General features: G+C 39.4%; 1 pseudogene; it reads left to right on the top strand.

Moving 5' to 3' along the window:
• The first annotated feature begins 1,524 nt into the window (after positions 1-1,524).
• Positions 1,525-7,729, top strand: LOC140514744 (large ribosomal subunit protein P1-like; annotated as a pseudogene).
• Positions 7,730-8,133: the final 404 nt, after the last annotated feature.

Here is an 8,133-nt window from a genome sequence, read left to right as displayed (position 1 = left end):
AACAAAATCAAAATCAAAAGTTAATTTATGAAAACAATCTACTAAAATTAGAATTGGGGAGGGGGGGGAATGGAGCCAGGATGGCAGAGTAAAGGGACAGACCTGTAGAAGGTCTCCCCCCACAACCCATAAAATACCTGTAAAAAAAGACTCTACACAAACTCTAGAGCAGAAGAAGCCACAAAACTTCAGATCTCAAGTGATTTCCACCCCAAGGCAACCTGGAAGGCCAGCAGCAAAAGTCTATTGCACCGGGCACAGAGCAGAGTGCAGCACAGTCCAGCACTGGCTGTGTGGTGCAGCAAGGAAAGGACTGGAGCAAGCTTCTGGCAGGTGGGGGCAGAGATAGAAATCCTCAGCGAGAAGCTGTGGTTCCCAGATTCCTGAACCCACAAGAGCCAACGACAGCTTCAAAGGTCAGCTCTTTCACCTGGTTGAGAAGGGAAAACGATCTGGTCTTAGCCCCAGGCAGCCCCAGGAAACCACAGGAAGAGGATAAATGTCCATTTTTGGAGCCCTCAGCCAAAAGATCCTGGGAAAGTTGATCTGCTGATTTGGGTCTCAGACCTGAGTGGTGGCCCTGGAGTGAGGAGAAACACTGTCTGGTGGAACTGGTAGAGGCATTAGAGAGGAAATTCTACTAGTAGAACCTGGGTAGAAAAGCTTGTGGTTGCTGCTAGATCAAACCAGAGGTCAGATGAGAAGTATACACCTCTACCAGGATTGTGCCGCCTTGGAGGAACTAAGAACTTACAGGTCTCTATATAATACCCTCCACTTGACAAAGGACTCAAAAATCAAGTAACTGGATGGGAAAATGCACCAAAAAACGGGGGAAAAGACTGTAGAAGGTTACTTTTTTGGTAAGCAGGTATTTTCTTGCATCTTCTTGGATTAGAAAGAACAATGCATACCATCAGTGGAAGACTGAAAAGTGAAGGTTTCTGCATCCAAAACCTCCAAAATAAATATGCAGTGGTCTCAGGCCATGGAAGAGCTCAAAAAGAATTTTGAAAATCAAGTAAGAGAGGTGGATGAAACATTGGGAAGATAAATGAGAGAGATGCAAGAGAATCTTGAAAAGCAAGTCAACACCTTGTTAAAAGAGACCTGAAAAAATGCTGAAGAAAACAACACCATTGAAAACAGAATAATTCATATGGCAAAAGAGGTCCAAACAGTCAATGAAGAGAAGAATGCTTTAAAAAGCAGAATTAGCCAAATGGAGAAGTTTATTCAAAAGTTTATTGAAGAAAATAGTACTTTAAAAGTTAGAAAGTGGAGATGAGCCAAGATGACAGAGTAGAAAGATAAACAGATGCTTAGCTCTTACCCCACATCCCATAAAATACCTGTAAAGAAGAACTCTCAACAAATTCTAGAGCAGCAGAAGCCACAGAACAATGGAGTGGAGGAGATTTATGTACCAGAGAGACCTGAAAAACCAACGGAAAAGGTCTGTCGTGCACCAGACGTGGAGCAGAGCCCAGCCCTGCTTTGGCCAAGCAGCCACAAGAGGAGCAGATGCGAGCAGGCTTCAGGGAGAGAATCTCCAGCGGCAGCATAGAACCCTCAACCCACGAGCACCAAAGGTCAGTGAGAGGGTCTTTTCGGGTGGCCAAGAGGAGAGAGAGGTGTCTGCATAACTCAAGCCCCCTCAGGAGGCAGCAGCAGAGGCAGTGGCAGACAGGGCCTACCAAAGCAGGCAGTGGCCCCCATACATTATTGAAGATCTCCTCGTAAAGCCCCTGAGGGATCTAAGCCGCATGTGGCGCCCCTACCCCTACCTGAGCAGCTGAACTTAATCTCACATTAAATAGCAGCCCCGACCTTGAGAGTAACATTTGAATCTCAGCCCACAAGCACTGGCTGGGCAGAACTGGAGGCAAGATGGTAGTGGAGAGCAAACTCAGAAGTCAAGTAACTGGCTGAGAAAATGCCCAGAAAAGGGAAAAAATATAAGACCATAGAAGGTTACTTTCTTGGAGAACAGGTGTCTTCCCCCATCCTTTCTGATGTGGAAGAACAAGGCATACTGTCAGAGGAAGTCAAGGCCTCTGCCTCCAAAGGGAACTTAAAATGGGCTCAGGCAATAGAAGACCTTAAAAATCAAGTTAGCAGCTTCCAAAAGGAAAACCAAAAAAATGCTGAGGAAAATAACAGCTTTAAAAAGAAATTGGAAAAAGAGGTCCAAAATGCCAACGAGGAGAAAGAAGTTTAAAAAAGCAGAATTAGCCAAATGGAGGAGAAGTTTCAAAAGTTCACTGAACAAAATAATTCTTTAAAAGAGAGAATTGAGTCCAGGGATACGAATGACTATGAGTTAAACCAAGAAGTTAGTACACAAAAACAAAAATTTGAAAAAATAGAAGATAATGTGAAACAACTCATTAGAAAAACAACGGACCTGGAAAATAGATCCAGGAGAAATGATTTAAAAATTATTGGACTACCTGGAAGTTATGATCAAAAAAAGAGCCTAGATATTATCTTCAATGAAATTATCAAGGAAAATTGCCCTGATGTTATAGAATCAGAGGGCAAAATGGATATTGAAAGAATTCATCAATCACCTCCTGAAAGAAACCTGAACAGAGAAACTCCTAGGAATATTGTGGCCAAATTTCAGAGTTCCCAGATCGAGGAGAAAATACTGCAAACATCTAGAAAGAAACAATTTGAATACTGTGAAAATACAATCAGGATAACACAGGATCTGGCAGCTTCAATATTAAGGGATTGAAGAGCTTAGAGTGGGATATTTCAGAAGTCAAAGGAACCAGGACTGAAACCAAGAATCAACTACCTAGCAAATCTAAATATAATACTTTAAGGGAAAAAATGGTCATTCAGTGATATAGTCGGATTTCAAGATTTCATGTTGAGGAAAAGACCAGATCTGTATTTAAGAATTTGACTTCCCAAGACAAGAACCAATGCATGAAAAAGTAAACAGAAAAGAAAAATCATAAAAGACTATCTAAAGCTGAACTGTTTACATTTCTACATGGAAAGAAAATATTTTTAACTCTTGAATCTTTTCTCAGTATTTGGGTAGATGGAGAGATTGTTCATACACACACACACACACACACACACACACACACACACACACATACACACACGCATACACATAGATAGAGAGTACAGCGTGTGTTATATCAGAAGAGACAATATCCATATACGCACACAAAAAAATAAAATAAAATAAAAATTAAGGGGTGAAGAAGGAAAATTCCAGGAAGGGAAAGGTAGTAATGGAATGGGGCAGGCTATAACTCTTAAAAGAGATAAAAAATATCTAATTCAATGGAGGAGATAAGGGGGAAGGGGACGGGGGTAATAAACCTAATCTCCCTACGTGTGGTTAAAGGAAGAAATAACATGCTCACTAAATTTGATATGTAAATTTATATACACCACAGGAAAGTAGGACAGGAGGCGACAAGTGGAGCTAGGGGAATGTTAGAAAGGAGGGCAAATGGGAGAAGGGAGTCAGTAGAAATAAACACTTTTGAGAAAGGACAAGGTCAATTGTAGGGGGAAAAATAAGGGGAGATAGGGTTGGTCAGAGGGCAATATAATTAGTATTACACAACATGATTACTATGGAAGTCTTTTGCAAAACAACACATGTTTAGTCTGTATTGAATTGCTTCCCTTCTCAGTGGGGCTGGGGAGGGAGGTGGGGAGGGAGAGAAGTTGGAATTCAAAGTATTGGAAACAAATGTTGAGAATTTTTCTTGCATATGATCGGGAAATAAGAACTACAGGAATAGTGGTATGGAAATTTAACTTGCCCTGCAAGAAAAGAGAGAAGATGGGGATAGGAGAGGGGTGAGGTGTGATGGAGGGGAGGGGACATTTAGGAAAGGAATAATCAGAATGCAAGATATTAGGAAGTGGCGGGAGGGGAATGATGGGGAGAAAAAATGGCCATGATACAAAGTGAGGTAAAAGCAATTTGTATTAAAACAATAAACTGAGTGCGGGAGAAGGGTATAAGCAGGGTAGGGGGGAAGATGAAAGGGAAGGCAGTAGGAGGAGGGAACAATATGAAGTTAACACTCTTGGGGAGGGACAGGATCAAAAGAGAGAACAGAAGAAATGAGGGGCAGGATAGGATGGAGGGAAATACAGTTAGTCTTACACAACACGACTATTATGGATGTCATTTGCAAAACCAAGCAGATATGACATATATTGAATGCCTTGCCTTCCCAAAGGGAATGGGTGGGGAGGGAGGGATGAAGAGAAGTTGGAAATCAAAGTTTTAGAAACAGCTGTCGAATATTGCTCTTGCTACTAGGAAATAAGAAATACAGATAATGGGATATAGAAAGTTATCTGGCCCCACACGACAAAAGAGAAGATGGGGACAAGGGAAGTGAGGGATGTTAAAAGAGAGGGCAGATTGGTGATAGGGGAAATTAGAATGCTTGGTGTTTTTGGGTGGGGGGAGGAGAGAAATGGGGAGAAAATTTGGAACCCAAAATTTTCTGAAAATGAAAGTTAAAAGTTAAATAATTAAATTTAATTAAAAAATAAATAAAACAACACACTGAATTAATTACTGAGAATAAATCAATGGCATGTTTAGTTTGGAGAAAAGAATTTCAGTCTAAATTTCCTAGAGGAAGCTAACCTCTGGTAAAATTTGGCATTGATGGAAAAGTGAAGGCTTCAATGGTAAATTTGATTTAATGATTGCCATTTAATCAAGAACTAGAAAATGTATAGAAAGAAATGCAAGCCACTTAAGACTTGTCTCAAAAGATGTTCCTTAGCCAAAGTGAAACTATAATCATAGTGAAACCTGGTTGTTGGAACTTGCCATTTTTAGATGCTATGGGACTATTAAGTGACTCTTCTTCTGAGTCTAACTCCTGGTATGGGTAGCAATAAAGGCAATCTGAGACTCCAATACATGATGCCTGTAAGCTGATGAGATGCTGGTATGAACTGTAGAGGTGATCTCAAGGGGAGGGTGGGAGAGTGGCTGTACAGCATGGACTGAGGTGGGATTCTCCTGACTCAGTTTCCCTACTGACACCTGGCAGACTTTAAGTCTAACTGAATGCAAGTGGATAATCTGATCCTGCCTGGAGTTGACATGAAATTGGGGAGATATTGTATCCCCGCAAAGTCCTTACTATTAGTGGCAATTTTCTATAATCAAAAGGTTTATAAGTTTAATAGAAGATCTATTCAATTATAGATTATGGGTAAGGCAACATCTGAGGTTGTCTAAAATTAAGCTATTAGGCATAGGACTTCAGACCAAGAGCATTAGGTGAGGGACCTTTAATTCTTAGTAATACTGTGGAGACAAATAGGTCAAGAGCTTGTGAAGTAAGCAACACAAATATTATCTGTGTCTCAGTTGGTTAATGTTTTAAAAAAATTATTTTGTGGTTCATATTGTAAATGCTTTCAAAAGATGTATCACCTGACTAAAAGTCTGAATTGCTTTATAAACTGTTTTAAAAAAAATAAAAAAAAATAAGAAAACAACAGAAAAAATAAAAATTAGAATGCAGCAGGTGGGAGATAATGACTTCATGAGAAACCAAGAAATTACAAAACAAAACCAAAACAATGAAAAAATATAAGACAATGTGAAATATCTCTTTGGAGAAACAACTGTCCAGGAAAATACATCCAGGAGATACAACTTAAAAATTATGGGACGACCTGAAAATCATGATCACAAAAAGATCCTAGACATCATCTTTCATGGAAATATAAAAGAAAACTTCCCTGATATTCTAGAACCAGAGGGTAAAATAAACATTGAAAGAATCCCCTCATCACCTCCTGAAAGAAATACAAAAAAATCTCCTATGTATTGCAGCCAAATTCGAGAATTCTCAGTTATTTCTCAGGAAATACAATATATTGCAAGCTACTAGAAATTATTTGAGTATTGTGTAAATGCAATCAGGATAACACAAATTCTACCAGCTTCTAAATTAAGGAATCAAAGGACTTGGAATTTGATATTCCAGAAGTCAAAGGAACAAGGAATATGACTAAGAATCACCTACTCAGAAAAACCGAGCATAATACTTCAGGGGAATAAATAGTCATTTAATGAAACAGAGAACTTTCAAGCATTCTTGATGAAAAGACCAGAAGTGAATGGAAAATTTGACTTTCAAACACAAGAATGAAGAGAAGCATGAAAAGGTAAACTGGAAAGAGAAATCATAAGGGACTTAATAAAGTTGAATTGTTTACATTCCTATATGGAAAGGTTGTAATTGTGACTCGACACTGTTTTCAGTATTTCGGTAGTTGGAGAGATAACACTCACACACACACGGGCATGCACACACAAACACACACACACATATGGAGGGCACAGGGTGAGCTGAATAGGAAGGGATGATGTCTAAAAAATAAAGTTAAGGGGTGAGAGAGGTACATACTCGGAGGAAGAAGGAGAAATAGAATGGGGAAAATTATCTCTCATAAAAGAGGCAAGCAAAACCTTTTCAATGGAAGGAAAAGCAGGTGGACGTGAGATGGAAAAAGTCAATCCTACTCTCATCACATTTGACTCAAGGAGGCAATAATATGCACACTCAATTTGATATGAAAATCTCTTCTACACTACAGTAAAGTAGTGGAGAAATGGATAAGTGGAGTGGGGGGGGGAGATAGAAGGGAAGGAAAATGGTAGGAGGGAGTTATTAGAAATAAACACTTTTGGGGTAACAAGGTCAAAAGAAAGAATATAATAAATGGGGGCAGGATAGGATGGAGGGAAATATAGTTAGTCTTTCACGACATGACTATTATGGAAGTGTTTTGCAAAACTACACATGTATAGCCTATATTGAATGGCTTGTCTTCTCAGTGGGAGTCTGTGGGAAGGGAAGAAGGGAGAGAAGTTGGAACTCAAAATTTTAGGAACCAATGTTGAGAATTGATTTTCCATGCAACTAGGAAATAAGAAATAGAGGTTGAGGAATGTAGAAATCTATCTTGCCTTATAAAAGAGAGAAGATGGGGATAAGGGAAGGGAGAGGTGAGAAAGAAGGGAGAGAAGATTGGGGGAAGGGGTAAGCAGAATGCATTGTGTTTAGTGGTGGGAGAAGGGAGATATAGGGAGAAAAATTGAACTCAATGTATTGTTGAAATGAATGTTGAAAACTAAAAATAATTAAATTTATTTTAAAAAATTAGAATTGGGCAAATAGAAGCTAATGAATCTATGAGACATCAAGAATCAGTCTAACAACTTTCTCTTCAGTTGTCTGTAAGGAGCTTGGTTCTTCAGAAGCTAAGGCCATGTTGGGGTGACCCCTCATTTCAGCCGGCGACTAGCACACTACAAGCAAATGTCTCCTCATTCAACTGCTGAAATGGACGTCTCTGAGCTCGCCTGCATCTATTCTGCCCTGAGTCTTCACGACAAAGAGGTTACAGTCATGGAGGAAAAAATCAATGCCCGTACATTGATTACACCAAGCAGCTGGTGTAAATGTTGAACCATTCTAGTCTGGATTATTTGCAAAGACCCTGTCCAATGTAAACATTGCAAGTCTCATCTACAACGTAGATATTGGTGAACCCACCTCAGCAGCTGGTGGTGCTGCCCCTCTTGGAGGGGCTGCTCCTGCTAGCACAGCTGCCCCAGCTGAGGCAAAGAAGAAAGAGGAAGCAAAAAAGAGAAGAATCCGAGGAGTCCGATGATGACATGGGCTTTCGTCTGTTTGACTAAATTTTTTTGTAACATTAAATAAAAATCTTAACTCAAAAAAAAGAACCAATCAAACAGAATCTGAAGAATGAAAAAGACAGAAGAAAATATAAAATATCTCATTATCTCATTGGAAAACAACTGACTTGGAAAATAGATCCGGGAGAGATAATCTAAGTTATTGTTCTATTGGGAAAACCATGATGAAAAAAAGAAGAGCCTGGAAAATACTTTCCAAGAATCACTGAAGGAAAACTAACCTGAGGTCCAAGATCCAGAGGGCAAAAGAATCATTGAAAGAATCCACTGATAATCACCTGAAAGAGATCTCAAACTGAAAACACCAAGGCGTATTGTTGACAAATTCCAAAAATATCAAGTGAAGAAGAAAATACTGTAAGCAGCCAGAAAGAAACATTTCCAAT

This window comes from Notamacropus eugenii, chromosome 7, assembly GCF_028372415.1.
Source record: "Notamacropus eugenii isolate mMacEug1 chromosome 7, mMacEug1.pri_v2, whole genome shotgun sequence".
Lineage (NCBI taxonomy): Eukaryota > Metazoa > Chordata > Mammalia > Diprotodontia > Macropodidae > Notamacropus > Notamacropus eugenii.
This window is presented reverse-complemented; position numbering and strand designations above follow the sequence as displayed.